Source organism: Phragmites australis, chromosome 4, assembly GCF_958298935.1.
Source record: "Phragmites australis chromosome 4, lpPhrAust1.1, whole genome shotgun sequence".
Lineage (NCBI taxonomy): Eukaryota > Viridiplantae > Streptophyta > Magnoliopsida > Poales > Poaceae > Phragmites > Phragmites australis.
The window spans coordinates 27118819-27136183 of NC_084924.1; positions in this window are offsets into that span (position 1 = coordinate 27118819).

A 17365-nucleotide genomic window follows, 5' to 3' on the forward strand; every position below is an offset into this window, starting at 1 on the left:
ATGAGACAAGGAAAATGGCTTGAACTGATCAAGGACTATGAGTTGGAAGTTCATTATCATCCCGATAAGGCGAATGTTTTCGCCGATGCAGCGAGTCAATAGGCTCGATGCAATTATCTCTCGCTCCAGCCCAGAGTCACCACACTTTGTGATGATTTCCGAAGGCTTTGACTTGAGATGGTTTCAGAGGGATTTCTTGCAAACCTGGTAATCAGATCCACCCTCCTAGATCAAATCAAAGAAGCTCAAAAGGAGAATAAGGGCATGGCCCAAATTCGAGACAAAATGAAGGAAGGAAAGGATACCTATTTCTCTAAAGATGATCATGGTGTCTTGTGGTTTGGAAAGAGACTAGTGGTCCCTAAGATTCCGGAGCTGAGAAAGAAAATTATGGATGAAGCTCATGATTCATTATTATCCATTCGCCTGGGGAGTACCAAGATGTACCAAGACCTCAAGCCTAGATTTTGATGGACCCACATGAAGCATGAAATCGCTCGATGCGTCGCTGAGTGTGATGTTTGTCGGAGAGTGAAGGCCGAACACCTCAAGCCGGCCGGTACGCTCCAGCCCTTACCTATTCCCTCTTGAAAATGGGAGGAGATCGGTATGGATTTCATTACCGAATTACCTAAGACCTATCAAGGGTATGACTCGATTTGGATCATTGTGGACCAACTCACAAAGTCAGTGCACTTCCTCCCTGTGAAGACTCGATATAGTGCCAAGGACTATGCAGAGTTATACCTCACTCAAATTGTTTGCCTTAATGGAATTTCGATGAAACTCATCTCCGATCGAGGCACTCAGTTCACCTTTCATTTCTAGAAGAGCCTTTATGAAGCCATGGGAACTGAGCTCTTCCATAGCACCGCTTATCATCCCCAAAACGATGGTCAAACTGAGAGGGTAAATCAAATTCTGGAAGACATATTGCAAGCTTGTGCTCTCACATATGAGAAGAAATGGGAGATTTACTTACCATTTGCCGAGTTCGCCTACAACAACAGCTATTAATCAAGCATTAAAATATCGTCATTTAAAGCTCTCTACGGCCAAAGATGCCGAACGCCATTGAATTGGTCTGAGTCTAGCGAAAGAGCTTTTCTAGGCCTAGATTTGGTCAAAGAGGCAGAAGAGCATGTTCTGACTATTCGCCAGTGTCTTCTCACGGCTTAATCTCGTCAGAAGAATTATGCGGATCGCCGCTGAAGAGAACTCATGTTCGCCATTGGAGATTTTGTATATCTCAAGGTGTCTCATCTCAAGGGGATTCGACGCTTTCAAGTCAGAGGAAAGTTGGCACCTCGCTATGTAGGGCTTTTCCAAATCATTGCTTGGTGAGGAGAGATGGCATATCAGCTGGAGCTACCTCCATCCTTCTCCGTCGTGCACAACGTCTTCTATGTCTCACAATTGAAGAAATGCCTTCGAGTCCCAACTAAAATCATGGAAGTTGCAAACCATTATTTGCAGCTGGATCTCTCTTATTGTGAGTGACCCATACGGATTATGGATGAAATGGAACACAAAACCCAACGTCACTCTATCAAGTTCATTCAAGTTCAGTGGAGTAATCACTTCGAAGATGAAGCGACGTGGGAACGTGAAGATCGACTCAGTGCTGATTATCCCGAGTTCTTCTCCAACCTGTGAGTGTTACCTTAGTGCTATCTCTGACAACATGGCATTTTGATGTCATTTGCATCATTTCTTTACCGTTCAACTCATGAAGTTCCTAGAGTCACCATACTCTTCCATAAGCTCACTCGAATCTCGGGATGAGATTCTTTTAAGTGGGGAGGTTTGTCACATCTCAAATCTGTAACCATGTATTTAAGCATAATCATGCATCATTAGCATCATGTTTAATTTTGAGCAATTTTATTTTTTGGAGCACTCGAGCACATCGGTTTGGGTAATAAAAAGAGAGATATAAAATAGGAGAGAAGGAAATATTTTGGCAATTGAAACGGCCTTGTTTCTCTAGCAAATTGGGCCCACTAGAGTTGGCAACCACTCCCTTCCCCTCCCTCAGCTGCAGCCCCATCCCCTCACTCCTCTCCCTAGCTCTCTCCCTATCCAACCGAGCAGGAGAGCTGCTCTCCCCTCTCTCAAGCCCTCTCTCATTATCCCTCGGATTTCTCCTTCAAGAAGCAAAATCGAGATATATGTGTGGTACCCTCGTGATACCTAGCTTCTATGCTTCCCATCCATCCAAGTATTTTGCGCATACATGAAGGATTCAAGCCGTTCTTGGCCTCTTTTGGTGTTCTTGATGTTTGGAGCTAATTAGAGGAATTTGTATGGGTATGAGCTAGGAAATCATGTTGTTTGGTTGGTGGATGAAGTGTAGAACCTATGTGCTAGTGCAAAACCCTTGTCTCTTTAAATTGGTAAGGTTTGCAAATCAAATCGACCAAAGTTCCTTGCAAAACCCGTGTTCTGCCCGAACCCGGAAGTTTCGAGTTCAACCTGGAAGTTCTGGGTAGACCAAATTGAATTGTACTTGGACAATTGCATGATTTAATGCGTAAATTGAGTCTAGAACCCTTGGGCTAGTGCATATACATATTTATGTGGGATAGATTTAGCATGCAAAGTGAATTGGCAATGAAATCAACGAGAACGTGTTTTCTTCCTGAACACGGAAGTTCCAGATGATCCTAGTTGGAGCTAAACGAGAACCCCCACCTGGAAGTTCCAGGTGTAGCTCGGAAGTTTCGAGTTAAGCCAAGTTAGGATTAACCGAGAACCCCGTTTAGAGCCAAACTTGGATGTTCCGGCTCGACCCGGAAATTCCGGCCTTAACCCGGAACCTCCGATCAATCAAAAAGTGGCAACCCGAGGACCATGTCTAGAGGTTAACCTGGAACTTTCGAGTTCTGTCAGAAGTTCAGGAGTTGTGTTCTTTCGTGTGTTGTGTACTTGTAGCTTGTTTTTATGTTGCATCCTCCATTGTTATGCATCATGTAGCATATTTCCTTGTATTTCTTTCATGCTCATCATTGCATGAGCTTTTATTTAGAGAACAAAAAGACTAGAGTGTGGCACAGGGGTGATTGAAGGCGACACCAAACCGCCAGAGTTATGTGAGTGCTGCACAGGTAGCATCTTGCAGAAGCCTGAGTAGCAAGGCAAACATTTAAGCATATTGCACCTCATATTTTGGATCTTGTAAAGTCTCAATTGATAAATTATGCTTATGCATGTTATGCATGTTAGGGTTCCAATGTCAAATTACATGGGTAGAATCTATGTTGATGTATTACTTCTACCTTGATCTTGTTGACGATCCTTATCCTATAGCCTGAGTATAATAATGAGAATGTCTTCCTTAAAACTGGTAAGAGATGCTTAGAAATACATAGGTCTTTGGTAGATGTCGAGCGGTGGAATGTTCTATCATTCAAGAGCTAAATGTCAATTATTATTCACAATGATGATAAGAATATGGATTGTATGAGAGTGAGGATGAGACGAGATGTGGGCAGTACTAGGGGTAGGTCGGAAGAGGAACTCAGATGCCATAGATCGCTTTCATCGATTAAGTACCGTCCATCGGTGCCGTTGGCTCTAGCACTTTCCATACTAACCACATCTTGATCTAATCGTAAGATAAGTTGATTATCATACACCGTGCTAACGGTTGCCATGCGTCCCTATGACGTGTAAGAGAGAAAGAATAGGAGAAGCAAGGTGGTGGGGAGCCAGAGGTGTTCGGGACGCGCTCGCGGTAACCCCCCGTGCCATAAGGGCATGTGCAAGTGGGTAGTTTCGGGTATGAGAAAGGTTGAAACGAGTACCCTCTTGTGTGGATCTGTGTGGTAACACAAGCTGAATGATCACCGAGTCGTGTTGGTAAAGTTTCACCCCCTACAGGGTGTAAGATCAATTCGAATTATCATGCTCTTGGTCATGAGCATGCTTTTATCCATCCGTATCAATCGTAGAGCCACGAATGTGGGATGATATGGTATGGTATATTGGGATGTAGATGAGATGGTTCTATTCTCAGATATATTTATGATGGTTCTAGTAATATATATGTTTATGTCGCTAATTGCAGTATAGAATGGTATAGGTGGTCATGTGTAGATGCTTACACATATATGTCAAAAATTGCTTTTGCATGTGAATCTACTTAACCTTGTGGCTGTTATAATCCTAGGAGTTTAGTTATTTATGTGTACCCATTATGGATTAAGTCTTGCGAGTACCTTCGTACTCATGTTGCCCTTTCAGGTTCTGTAGGCGAGGAGGAGCTAGTGTTCAGCTACTTCACGCTGACGATCTAGGTGGCAAGCATGAGTAGTGCAAACTATTAGAGTGACACGATTTTGGGGTTGGAGCCTAAAGGTATATATGGCTCCACCTATCTTTTGTTGTTTATAGATGTCATCTTTTGCTGCGTAGTTTCTCTTTTGGCTAGGAGGTGAATATGTTCCTTTTGTCTCCTAGCTCTCTTTTGCTGTAAATTGTTAGAAATTGTAAATACTTAAAGACTTGTGATATAATTTCATTTTCTCTATTTTTTAAGTGTTGTTGTGATGATATATGTTGGAAAGGCATGTGTTCCTATCTTGTGCACAAAACACATGTCGGGACTACTGGAATGGTATTCTGGTTAATCATTGCAGTCGTGATTATGGAAATGACCGACTTAATGATTAATTAGAATACTATTTGGACGATTCCTCATAGCGTGTATCAGAGCTTAGTTTAATGAAGTAGCTTAAAGAACTGAAGATGGGTTAATAAAACATATCAACCCCACTAAGGCAACCCAGAAAAGTTATCTTTTTATTCTAAGTGTTTACTCTCCTTTATTCCTCATCTTGTCTTAGATGTTGCCTTACATCTTCTTGTGGATAACATGTTTAATCTTGATCCGTGACTCGTCCTCTTCTTAAGGGGTTAAGGACGACCGCTTTGGGCGAGTGGTTCTAAGTTGGTGAAGATGAGAAAGTGTAATAGGGTGTAGCTTCCTTGCGTGAACATTTGGATGATTAAGTTAGCTATACTATGACTTTAAGTGTAAAATATTTTTGGTTCCTGCACCTATGTTTTTTTCGTTCCATATTATGATGTCTTTGTGATTTATGTTGCATCGACGTAATCAACAAAAAAGGTAAGATGGTAAGGAACACATCCCGATGGCGGTAAATATTGGGGGCTCAACCAGTGCGAGGTAAGGGCCTGATGTGTCCCGTATGGTGATGGTATAGGAAGTGAATACGTTAGTAATAACGTATGAACATCCACCATACAATGGCAGTTATGGTTGTCTACCCATGTGGCGATTATATGGGGTCTCTCGTAAGGCGATGGTACGGGAAATAAATACATTGGCAAGAATGTATGAAACGTCACTTGTGCGACAAGTTGCACAAGCCCCGTTCACGCGAACATTTTTCTTTCTCGTGCGAAGGGTGATGATTGATGGTCATTATGTATGAATTCTTGTAGGGAGTGATGCACTCGAGAAAGAGACAAGTAGATAGGGAACAAGCATGCCTTCATTTCCCTATCGCTCATATTGCATGCATTTTTCCGAATATATGGTATTGAAGGAACTAATCAAAAGAATAAGTCAGTAGGGAGATCATGATATGATGTCAAATGCATCCAGCATGAAGTATTCCCATCAAATATGAAAAGCATTTAAATTTCTACAAGTCTAGCAAATCTACTAAGTTATTTATTACAAACTACAAGAAAAAGTTTTAAGATAGGGAACCAACTCCAAAAGTTTTATGTGTAATACTAAGAGTAAATTTACACTAATAAAGGTTCATATTTCCCGTAAGGTCGCTTGAATCTCTTTGTTTTCTTTTTTGTCTTCCCTAAACTAAATGGCTGGCACCTGTAAGACGGGTACACCAGTGGTAAGCCACAATCCGGGTACGTCTACCTATCGCGCGCACTTGGATAAGCCCGAACAAGGGCACATGGGAATCAACTTCTTGAAACAAGAATTTCTACAACCAAAGGGGAAATATGAGCATTCAATTCCTTTCTCTTACCCCGGCTGGCTAATTCATAATGGTTGGTCAATAGTATTTTATCTTTTCATCTTTAATTGCCTATATGAGTTTTCTTTCCAGATAATTAGTCGGGGCTGGATGAATACAATATACCAAGAGCTAACGACAACATATTGTGCATGTGCCAAAGCAACTTCCTTTGCGTGGGGATGATGTTCTAGGTTATGACCTCGCGTGATGTGATAAAGGTTCCTTATCACGTCCCTAAGTGCCCGGGGGCTATGATGCCTCACACTCATGCTGGACCCAGAGCTGACCCGATTAAGCTCCTTGATTAGTGACAAAGTAATCCTAACCTAGCCGAAAGAGGAAGTGAGTATGTTAGGTTGTTGTTATCTTCTTGATATCAAGTTCCTAAGAAGTCCCACCATTTTTATTTACATTATTTTTTGTTTTTTTACTAACAAAAGAATAAGTTTCTATTTCCATACACAGTATACAAAAGAAAGCCTAAGAGGAGTCGATGATTATTCGACTAGCCAACGTGGTGTTTTCGAGTCCTACTCGGAGCTATGATCTTCTGTGCTAGGGTCCCATCACATTTCCTATTCGATATCTCTTCCGGCACATGCAGCGGCTGTTAGCACAAAATACTAGGAGAGCTAGCGCACTACATCGACAAAATCGCTTAGTTTCCAAATATTATCTTGATCTTTTGTCAGAAAAGGAGGAAAAATTCTTTCACCACCACGCGAAATCTCCGCCATGACGGTTCAACTTTCGAGAAACCCACTAGACGGAGAGCCAGATTTCTCCCAACCTTCTCGGAATCCCAAAAAGTTGGGACAATACTTATCGGTTGACCCGAATTTCCTACTCAGGTGAGGTCCCTACCCGAAGGCTCATGTAACTACCCAGAGAAGACCTAATATCCAAACTAGATGACCAAATGACAACTAGGAACTCGGATAGACGTGCATCCTACCCGGAAACCCGAGTTATAACTCGGAGAGGCAACCTGTCGAGATGTCTTCCTCGGCTGGGCTAAGTTTCTTGATATGTCATAATCTCATTTCACGTACTGATGTGGACTTGACGATAACTAATGGATAATTACCGTATCTGGGCATTCTAGAGTTTTTCGTAATTTTCGAATCATATTTCTATCTCCAGAAAGGGGATCTCTGATGAAAGAAAATTACCTGTAGGACCCAGTGTATCTCGTAAATAGGGAAGTTTATCTCCAAGAATGAGAAAGAAGACTCCAGAGGACATACAATTCCCCATATATATACGGAGCCTGGGGGGCCTACGGAGGGGGAGGCCAAACCGAAGAGACACAAGCCAAAACAAGTCGAGAGAAGGCAACATAAGTCAAGAAGGAAGCCACCGACTAGGTTAAGATCCATCTAGGCTAGCTACATCCTTTTGTAATAAGTTCAGATTAATACAAGACAAATATGATTTAGGATTATTCCTTAGAGAGACCCGAGCCTGTCTAAAAATTTATGTATATTCCTCGTGTCTCGTCTACTTAAAATATTTTCTGATTTTTTAACAAGTTCGTTAGATCGGTGGTTCATATATCATCAACAATTATGCTACTAAAAAAATTCCAAGATTTGGGGAGCATTCATTATGCTGCTAAAAATTCAAAGATTTGTTGAGCCCTCATTGTGCTGCTAAATGTTGGTAAATATCTCAGGCACTTGTAACCTCAATTTATTTTTTAATGATATCTCAGCCAGATCAGAGTTGCCAGAATAGTGGCAATTTTTTTGCAATACATTTATTGAAGCACGTTTTACGTGAAACTAAACGGCCTCAAAGTCTCTACTCTCCCCTTCTGCCTCGGTACTCCTTCGACGGCTCGAAGCATTTGGTAAGCTCCTGATTTAAAATGCATCTAAATGGAATGTTTCAAGGCTACATGGATACCATTTTAGGATTGAAAAATAAAGTAACCCTTTAATTCGTTGGCAAGGATTGGCATTTGGGCTCTGCCTAGTCCAGAGACACAGGGGAATTAGTCCACACTATGGATCCATGCTCACGCTTCAGTGACTCCATGAAAGGAATTTTGGTTTAAAAAGCAAAAGAAAATGATAGCCCACTTGTTAGTGAGACAGCTTAGATTGTGTGTCAGGTTCATTGACATTTTTCTTAACTGATCTAATATCGAGATATACCTTAAAGCTGACAAATTTTTGAATTTTGGTGTTCATTAAATTTTATTTGGCATTAATTTATACTTGTTTGTATCTCTACAGAAGATATGAGTTCTTGGAGAGGGGTAAAGTTGACAAAGACATTGCGAATAAGTAACAAAAAGGCAAGTGACTTGCCTTAGCCCATAATGAGGCTACAGTTGAATGTTAATGCCTTAAGAGTAAATTGCATGAAGGGATGGCATTTTGACCAACGGGTTTGGAACCCACGGGTACCGCACTCAAAGAGCTGGTTTTGTGCCCGTGGGCGTGACTAATCCAGGGCCCAATAACATGGCAGCGCGGGCGCGAGTCCATTATTCCATTATTTCACCTGTGCTCAGAAGGCAAGGGCAAAAGGAATATGATTTTGGTAAAGATAAAAATATATGCAGATAAGATAGGTTTAGCTTTAGGGTTGGCTTTTGAGAGGGTGGTTTCAATGGGGATAGTAAGACTATTTTTATCACACCTACTATCCTTGAGGCTGAGAAATCTAAGATCAATGTCACACCACAACCCACCAAGAAAAAACTCACACCACAACCCACCAAGAAAAAACTCACACCACAACCGACCAAGAAGAAATCCACACCGTAACTCAAGAGAGCTCCACATCCTAAGATGAAAGCCCATGTGAGAGAGTCTAGAGTGACCAGCATCAAGCACCAAAGAGACGCTGCCGCTGCACCTACTGCTAGAGAGAGGGTTACCTAGTTGGGTTTTGCTTTCACTGAAGGAGGGATGAGTGACATGAGTAGGAATGAGGCACTCGGAACATGTACTGCCCCTCTTCTGGTGTACATGAGTTTTTCCTCACTCTTACTCATAAGGTTCCGACGCTCTTCAGGTTCCTACTAGAGGTGGTGCCCGACATGGATCTTATCATGACTCAAATGGTCTTGGATCACATGTCAGAGGCTTTGAGTTGCAATACTTTGACGGACCATATTTTCTTCATCATGGTACTCGCCCTCAGCGAGTTAGTGTTGATTTGCATGCACCTACTTTTACTGCTTCATGGCGGATGACCCAATACTAGATTCTCAAGAGGTTTTTGTCTAACCTCAGTACTGAGCCACCCACCTACTATCCATCTCATATGTAGATGGTAGACGAAGGCTTGAAGAACAAGTGGCTCATTGACTTTGGTTGTTCACTCCATATAACCGGAGATGCATCATAGTTCTTTAGCTTCACCCCAATGAAGCGACACGAGTACATCACGTCCATGGTTGATAGAAAAGGAAGAGTGAAGGCCAAAGGTAGGGTAAGAGTGAGTGAGAGTTTCACTCTCAAAGATATAGCTTTGGTAGAGCATCTAGGATACAATTTGCTTTTTGTATCTTAGTTACTGGATGATGACTTAGAAGTGCGTTGTAAGCGTGATGCTTCACGAGTTATTGATTCCTCAGACACTTTGATTTGTTGGATTTCTCGAGTAGGGAGAGTATTTGGAGATGATTTTTTTGAGTCTTTTGGGTCTTCTCGATGCTTGATTGTTCAAGCTTCTTTTGAGCTTTGGATGTGGCATAAGAGGTTAGAGCACATGAGCTTTGATTTGCTTTCTCGTTTGAGTGCCCTGGGCTTGATCTGAGGATTGCCCAACCTCAAGTTTGAGAAGAACCTTATTTTCATTACCAAAGAGGGAGAAAATATGCACTAAGCTTTTGGAAAACATATGCACTACATATGCAATAAATCTCAAAGAACAATCTTGCGTAATGAAAAATGTGCATCCATCTAGAGGGAGCTTTTGTCTTTGGCTTGTATTTGGTTCTTTTTGAGCTTATGCAATTTTTTCCTATGCCAAATGACATCTTTTGCAATTTTTTTGAGTTTTTGTTCACTTGGATGGGCTTTTCTTGGTGAATATTCTCAAACCAAAACCTTTGTGCTTCGAGATTTGTCAATGCACTCATCAAGGGCGAGATTGAGAAACCAAGTCAAAATATGCTTTGGTTTATGTGTGATGAGTGATTGACAAGGTAGTTATTTTGGTTTGTTGATTTGTGGGATTGCATAAGCATGCATATATATTGCAATTATGATCATGATTAACCAATCCTTATCCTCTATATCCTCCATGTCTCTCTCCCTCTCAATATCTCTATCTCTCTTCTCTCTACCCTCCCTCTCTCTCTCTCTCTCCTCGATCTCTTTGTCTCTCTCACCTTCTTAATACATGCATACAATAAGACACATTTAATGTAAATCAATAATAAAGACACATTGTTAATACATAGTAATTCATGTCCATCATTAATACATAATAATTAATATCATTCATTAATATGGTGTCATTTGGCGATATATAAGTAGTCTAACCCCCTGATAGACTTCCTCCTTGTCACATATTCTCTAATAAAAGGTACGATGTCATATGAAGGTTTGTCTCGCATCGACGGCACGATTGGTTCATTAAACTCGTCATTTGGGTCGATAACATGTTCCAAGAAGAACCCGATGATCTGTTCTTGAAGGGCATGTATTTCTGCAGGTTGTAATGCACCTGTGCTAAGTTTGGAGGGCTGCTTTTTAAGAATAGAAAGAATCAGTCCTTCAACATGTATAGAAATTGAAAAGAAGGCATCTATATGTAATTTCATAGCTCAACATCATTGTATCTGACAGAGTCTCCGTCTACGCTGAATGCATGCATGAACGTAAGAACATAAAACCCGTAGAGATTGTTGCCGGGTGGCTGCCTCATACACTTCAAGAGGAAAGGACCGAACCTACTCGCCCTGAACCCCTAACAACGCTTATCAAAGATTCCATTGACTGTCATATCTGGGAAGCGGTGGCCAAGTGTGAGCTAGGATTTGTGGTCAAGCGAGAGAACCTACAGGGAGATCTTCGAGGTGTGTTGGTCCTACCACCACTTAGCCACGCGTTAGTCCTAGGATAGCTGAGTGAGACCCGATCGGCTGGCTTCTGTGTGATTGGCAACCTATTTCATTGACCAGCTTGTCGGGAGGACCTGCTCGCGGTGCGGAGAGACCTGGAGCAGATGGCCAGAGAAAGTGACCAATGGTGGAAATATTTCTATGATCTCCTCATCCAAGCTTTTACACCCTTTGACTCGCTGCTGCGGTCCGCCGGTGTTTAGGTTTGGCCAATGACTAGAGGCACTGTTACTGGTCACGTCGATTGGTTTTTTGCGGCCTCTGAGGAGGCGAGTGGTCTTGAGGATAGGCTACATGTGACGGTGGGTGACCACTTGTTGGATGTCGGAGCTACCGGCGCCTATCTTGCCCTAGCCTATGTCCACGAGTACCTTTCGGATACAGACCTCATCCCGATAGTCTTCGAAGGCTTTGTCAGTGCCCCAAAAACCACCGAGGAGCTCCATGAACTTGCAGACTCATATCTGCCTGATGTTTGCTCCCTTCTTTGGTATGTCCTGTTTGATCCACAACCATATATTTTTAGATCTCGCGTGTACTGAATAGACTATTTAGATCTAGCCCCCGGGAGCTGTCTGGGTGGTCGCCTTGTAATGAAAGGGCTAGTCTTCATGTAATTTTTTCCTGTGTTCGAGTAGCGAGTAGGTTTAGGGTGCTCACTAGCAAGGTTCATGGCGCTTAGGATGGCCCTTAGTACGACGAGCCCTTCGGGGGTAACTAGCGCTCGACCCGATTTAGGACTCGTGGTCGTCATCCCTCAGATGCCCATACCTTCGACACTACACGCATAGCAATTTTGACTCCCACTCGAACAATATGATCGATCGGGTAAAACAAAATATGTACGCTGCACAAAAACAAACTACATATCCTAAAAGCTCTAGCCCCCGACCATCTGGTCGGCTGAAAAACTGCCGACCAGGTGGTCAAGCCTATGAATCAGAAAAACTTTCCATTTGGTGAGACCGTTCATATCCGAGTAATCTTACAAAATAGAGTCTATTTTTGAATTTGAAAAAACTTACAAACCATGTTCTACACTCGTTCAGAACATCCTGCAAAATAGAAAAACAGGCTCATCTTCATGCAGCCTTACACAAAAACTGTGTTCCGCCAGTTTGTGTAATTTGTGACCGACCTCTAGCCACGTCGACCGTGCTAGGCCAGGAAAAGCAGACCACTCTGTAGGACCCCTCCCCCTTGGAGAAGAGCTTGTCATGATCTGCCCTATTCTTGGACTCATCAGAGGTCGAGGTCGTCTACGACCAGTGTCTACTTCTGTACCCTATGGTTGTGGTAGCACTTGAGGCTTTGTTGGTATCGGGCTACCTGAGTTTTGAGCATCTTCGCGGGACTCTTCGCTCAGGTTTGTATTATCCTCTCGCCGCGCCTCTTGGTCTTCGCGCGAGTAGGTGGTCGTACGAGGTGATGTGCGTTCTCCGACTGGCAAATTGAGTCATGTTTGTTCGTAATGATGTAGTTTGGAGAGCTAAATCACACTACCATTGCTCGTATGAACTTAATCAAAGATGTGGTGGATAATTCCTTATAAGCTTAGCTTTGATCTCCTTAGTGAATTTGCCTACTGCTACGAACAGAAATTCAAAACTACCTAGGGCTTTTTAGGGAACGGTTCCATGATAACGAGCCTCCAAACAGTGAAAGGACAAGAGAGTGGTACGGTTTGCTATACTTGGGCTAGTAGTTTGGTATATCGGCTATGGTTCTGACAGGACCCGCATCGTTTCACCAGCTCGCAAGCATCCTAGAGGGTCGTGGGCCAATAGAATCCTTACTGGAACACTTTCCCGATCAGAGTGCGGTATGAAGCACGGCTACCACATATGCCTCCAAGAATGTCAGGGAATGTTGTGCTTCCCCCTTCCTGAGTGATTTATTTCAGTAAAAGGTCATTGCTCCTTTGGCGGTAGAGGCGTCCCCCTACCTAGGAGTATTTGTGGTCCTACCACGTGACCCTTTCTGCTGACCCATCATCGTCAGGGGCTGCTTGATTCTAAAGATAGTCCAAGATCTGATCTATCCAGGTTGTACCTGAATCGAGTAGGGCGACCACATGATGGCCACCCGAGGTCGATGACACTGAAGGAGCTGTTGCCTTTGGTGCTCCATTTCCAAACGGAGCATCCCTTCCACGTTGGCCTAGACCTCGGTGGGTGGTCATGTGAATCTTTTTTCAAAGACTCTGACCAGGCCAGGGGCACAAGAAGAGGCTAGACGGACCAGCTCATCGACTAAGAAGTTGTCCTTGAGAGGAACGTGCTAGACTTCAAAATCAAAGGAGCGTTGCTTTAGCTTTCTCACTTTGGAGAGGTATGTCACCATCGTCTGGTATGAGTATAGGAAACCCTCCGCACCCAGTTTATGGCCATGAGTGAGTCCCTCATTGCCAGTGGGCATTTTACCCCCCGTGTTCATGCTGCTATTATTCTAGATAAGAGGTCCTCATACTCTACAACATTGTTTGGTGGCCTAAAAATTGAATTGAAATGTATACCTGAATGTGTCGCTAGCATGTGGGGTCGAGATCGCTCTAGGTAGTCCATTCAATGTGCACGACCTATCGACATGTGTGGTCCTGTGACTGTTCGTCTCTAGTCGTAGAAAACCCTCATCGCTTGATGACCAATACCGCTCCCACGACGACTCCTCGTCTGGTCGAGGAGTGGTCATTATAGGGGGAGAAAAAGGGTTACCTGTTGAGATCCTGGAAGGCTGCCCTCATTCTTGGTATCCATCGGAAGTGGTTTTTCTATTAGAAACTTGTAGAGTGGAAGACCCTTTTTTCTATCCTTGATATGACCCTGCCCAAAAAGGCCACACACACGATTAGTTTCAGGGTACCCTCTTACCTGTTTGGGGATTTTGTTTGGCCGATGGCTTTGGATCATGCTATAGAGGTTGCGTTGGCGTAGACAGTCACGAAGGTCATAGGGTTGGTTGTCCTGGTGCAGCGGGGGTCTCCGAGCACTCCCCATTACCGAGGGAGGATAGGATCTTTCCTGCCGTGGGCCTGTAGCGATTCTTGGCGATCGTGACTATCACCAGTCCTATTGATGGACGTGGTGCTTGAGACCATAGTTTGGCATTGGACTGCCTCAACCAGGAGGGCGAGGTCACACAACTATGGCACTAACGGCAAACCCTCTGGTACTACTACTGATGGGCCGCTAGGAAATATTAGCACGGCCCGCAGATTCTATGAAGGCATCATGGCCCCATAGTTGAGCTGCCAGGTGCAGAGTGGTGACATGTCGTGAGGGGGGAGGGGCCCTCGACATTTGTGTGGCGCAATGGCCTTAGTGACGATATTGCCAAAGACTACGTCCTCTATGGCAGCTCCTCTGGGCGACGCTGTGGTGGTTGGGGCTGTGTTAGAGCATCCCCGTGCCTGGCACCGGTCTGGTTCCCCTTTGGACGCGTGGCCTGGCGATCATCGCCGACACCCGAAACACGGGAGCCTCCGCTGCCCCCCTCCTGTTGCATGAACTATCATGCAAACTTCCCGTTGAGCATCAAAACCTTCAGACTCTGATTCGGTGTCTCATACCTGGAGTTCACCGGGCTCATCTAGGTCGTACCCTATGATGAACACCTCGCGGTGACTAGGGTCCTCGAAACAGGACTCAGCGTTTGCCATGGATCTGGCCATGGGTAGCCCAATCTGATCTCCAACACTTATCGAAACATAGAAACGCGCCCCTACCTAGCACGCCAACTGTCAAGGGTTAATCCCTGATAATGATTTTGGGGTGTACCGGTTGATGGGTGCGTGAACAACGCTTGTGGTGTGCGTGTGTTTGTGATGAACTCAAGAACACAGGGATTATCTACGTTCAGGCCTCCCTAAGGATAACAATCATTTGTCTTGTGTATTTTGTTATCGAAGTTTTATGAACTAGTTATCAATGACCCTTTGCAAACTGGGTCCTCCTCTCTTTTTATACTAGAGAGAAGGAGAATTTACAAGTGGACCCTTTTTCGTTGACCCGTACCTTAGCTAAAGCTTCCACCCCTAGGCTATTTAAAATAGGCAGTGCATGTGCCCCCTTTTGTTCTGATGAAGCAGCTGAGCCCATCCCATCCGCTGGACACCTCCACACCCACGCCACCCTGGTCAGTCGGTGCGCCCCGTCCCATCACTGGTCTCGCACGCATGCCTGTGAAGCAGCCTGACACGCATGCGAGCCCGTCCTAGAACATTTAATGCTACGGGATAGGGCATGGCACCACTGCACCAGCCACGACCTGTCCGATGGGGAGGAGTGCATAGGGAAGGTAAATACTTGAGTGGAATGCATTTAATGAGAATAGACTGGTTTGATGAGTACCTGTCCCGCGACCAGCAAAGGCTGGTCGTTGGAATCCCTTATGTGGTAAGGATCCTAGTCACAAAGATGCAGACTGGTCGTGCGGTGGGACCTGGTCTGGGAAAGAATCTTTTGCCAACTAGTATTGGTTGGTGTGGGCCCTCAGAACAGGGGACCCCTTTATTATATAAACCGACAAGGAGACGTCAAGCACGTCTGAGTATGACTTCTTTAGCTTTGTCAACTTCAGCATCACTAGGCTTGTCGCCTCTAGAGCGCACCAGACGAGGTATGACTCCTTCGACTTCATTGTTGGCTTTGCCACAACCAGAGTACGCCGGAGGAAGTACGAGTCCCTCAGCTTCATCGTCGACTTCGATTGTGTCAAGCTTGCTACCATCAGAGTACGCCAAAGGGAGTACGAGTTCCTCGACTTCGTCGTCGGCTTCGACTGTGTTAGGCTTCACTGCCACCGGAGTACGCTGGAGGGAGTACGAGTCCCTCAACTTCATCATTAACTTCGACTGTGTTAGGCTTCACTGCCACCGGAGTACGCTGGAGGGAGTACGAGTCCCTCAACTTCATCATTAACTTCGACTGTGCCAGGCTTCACCATCAGTGGAGTAGGGTAGAGGGAGTATGAGTCCCTCAGTTTCATCATTGGCTTCAACTGTGTTAGGCTTCGCTGCCACCAGAGTACACCGGAGAGAGTATGACTCCTTTGGCTTCATCAACCTAGGAGTATGACTCCATCGGTTTTGACGACTTCATCCCTGCCAAGAGTCATCAACACCATAGCGTTGTTCAAGTATCGAAGGGACTGCGCAGTATGTTCTACAACACCGATCAAAGAGGGAGTAGGAGATAATACTGTATTGCAACTAACTTTGTAACTTAAATTTAACCATTGCTTTTGAACAAGTTCCCCCATCAGCTATGACCTTTTGGCCCACCACATTGTCAACACCTCATACTTCAAGCGGATTTGTGCTGCAACCTTGTCAGTCTATGAGATTTCGTCCACACCTTCGACCGCACCAGGGTTTGTGGGTTTGTGAGGTAAGCCTAAGGGAATGTAATGCCTTTGACTTAGATTTCATCCATTACCCTCACTTCACCGAGTGTCACTGACAAAGACTTTGGTTCTACTTCTGCTCTGATGAAAGCTTTGGTTCTACTATGACCTTGACAAAGGCTTTCTCTCTACTTCGACCTTGGCGAAAGCTTCGGCTCAGCATTGACCTCAAAAAAAGCTTTAGAGCGTTGACTATGCCAGAATTGACCAAAACCAAAGTAGGCCTTAAGGAGTACAACTTCAGGTTCATCGTTGCGGCTCTCCTTCGACTACGCCAAGCTTCACCGATAAGGGAGTGTGCATTGGGGAGTGTGCGCTAAGCTTTAGATGATGAACTTCATCAATAGCTTTGGCTCATCTATGACTTCATAAGGCTTCATCGAGTACTCCATAAGGCGCTAGGCTTCGTCACCATCAGAGTGTACCCGAGACAGTAGGTGGCTCTATGTCTTCGACATCGACTACGTCGATGACTCCAACTTCGCCAGTTCTCGCCGACTCTGCCGTTGCAGATTTCGCTAGGCCACATAACTCCGTTGACGACTCCTTCAGCTAAGTCAACAACTTCCTCTACCATAGGCCTCATCGACATCAAAATAGGCCTGTGAGAGTGCGACTCTGGGTTTTATTGCTGCGACTCTCCTTCGACTACGTTAAGCCTCGTCGCCAAAGGAGTATGCATGGAGAAGTATGCCTTTCGGAGTGTGACTCCCACGGCTCTCCATCTACAATTTTGCCGAGTTTCACTATCACGTCTCTCCTTTGACTTCTTTGGACCAAAGGAATTCGTCAAAGGCCTCGTTGAGTAGTCCTAGAGGCACAAAGCACACCCTTGGGAGTATGTTGCCTTCGGCTACGA